Source organism: Saimiri boliviensis, chromosome 4 (genome assembly GCF_048565385.1).
Source record: "Saimiri boliviensis isolate mSaiBol1 chromosome 4, mSaiBol1.pri, whole genome shotgun sequence".
Classification (NCBI taxonomy): Eukaryota; Metazoa; Chordata; class Mammalia; order Primates; family Cebidae; genus Saimiri; species Saimiri boliviensis.
The window spans coordinates 132,617,748-132,619,560 of record NC_133452.1 but is presented as its reverse complement, the minus strand read 5'-3'; the positions used below and the strand labels follow the sequence as shown (position 1 = coordinate 132,619,560).

Here is a 1,813-nt window from a genome sequence, read left to right as displayed (position 1 = left end):
TGGTTGTACACTCCAGGACATACATCTCATGTCTCATTAGTATCTTAACTTCGCATTCAGGGCTGTGTTTCTATTATATAATGAGCATAGGCCAGCCCAAGGACACTAATCGTGGGTTTCTGTGCTTGAACAGACTTGGAGATTTTTCCCTTCTGCTCTTCCACCTCCTTGCTGCAGGATGTTCTAACCACAAGCGTAGGACATGGTGTGTGCACTGTGGAACAGCTTGTTCTCTCCATCCACCTGACAAGTCTCTTGTTTCCTTTCAAGGGAGGCTGTGAACACTGATCTCACCTACCTCAGAAGGACAATGCAGCAGTAGCTACCATGAGCAAGAGAGATGATTCCGGAAGTGCAGGACATGTCCCCCAGATGCTGTGACTGTGCACACAAGAGGTGAGTCCAGCTGGCTCTCAGGGTGCTCACTACCTTCATCTGGGGGCCTGGAGGCCATCAAGTCCTGAGAACGCCACGTTCTAGAGGAGTAGAATGAACTGACAGATACACAGCAAAGCTCCACACACTTTTCCTGTTCTCTGTGCCTGCCATGTTCTTCATCAGTGTCCTCTCTCTTTTCAGCTACTACTATTGACTGGCTGGAAAAAAATAGAGCAATAGTAAAACTGGAGACAAGTCTTTGGTGATGAAGACAAACGTTGGCTACTTCCAGGATTTTCTGGCTTTGGCTATGATTGTTTTCCAATTCACCTTATGGGGATGGATTCAGAGAAAGCTTCTATTACAAATCAAAACGAACATGCCAGAAGTATTGGCTCAAATCAACTTTGTCTTATTAAGCCACATAGTGAATCAAAAGACAGCAGGCTGGGCTCAGTGGTTCATACAGCACCAGAACTTCAGATATTAAAGAGAAATGGTGATTTTTTTTTTTTTTTTTTTTTTTTTGCGGAGGGGAACAGAGTCTTGCTCTGTCGCCAGGCACCAGGCTGGAGTGTAGTGGCACGATCTCGGCTCACCACAACCTCTGCCTCCCAGATTCAAGCAATTCTCCTGCCTCGGCTTCCCAGGTAGCTGGGACTACAGGCACACGCCACCACGCCCAGCTAATTTTTTTGCATTTATAGTAGAGATGGAGTTTCACCATGTTGACCAGGATGGTCTCAATCTCTTGACTTCGCAATCCACCCGCCTCAGCCTCCCAAAGTGCTGGGATTACAGGCTTGCGGCACCATGCCCGGCTGAAACGGTGATCTTAAAAGTAGCCACAGTGAGTGGGCTCAGAGGTGCTCACTGCTGATGTCATGGTTCCTTTGCTAAACTGCATCATCGCTGTGTCCCAGAACATGGGCATCGGCAAGATCGGGGGCCTGCCCTGGCCACTGCTGAGGAGTGAATTCAGGTATTTTCAGAGAATGACCACAACCTCTTCAGTAGAAGGTCAACAGAATCTGGTGATTATGGGTAGGAAGACCTGCTTCTCCATTCCTGAGAAGAATCGACCTTTAAAATAAAGAATTAATTTAGTTCTCAGCAGAGAACTCAAGGAACCTCCACAAGGAGCTCATTTTCTTGCCAGAAGTCTGGCTGATGCCTTAAAATTTACTGAACAACCAGAATCAGCAAATGAAGTAGACTTCATTTGGATAGTTGGGGGCAGTTCTGTTTGTAAGGAAGCCGTGAATCACCTAGGCCATCTTAAACTATATGGAACAAGGATTATGCAGGACTTTGAAAGTTCTATTTGTATTTGGAGAAATACAAACTTCTGCCAGAATACCCGGGTGTTCTCTCTGATGTCCAACAGGAGAAAGGCATGAAGTACAAATTTGAAGTATGTGAGAAGAATGGTTAA

At 46.0% G+C, this 1,813-nt stretch overlaps 1 pseudogene; it reads left to right on the top strand.

Moving 5' to 3' along the window:
- Nucleotides 1-1,262: 1,262 nt before the first annotated feature.
- Nucleotides 1,263-1,813, top strand: LOC101028707 (dihydrofolate reductase-like; annotated as a pseudogene).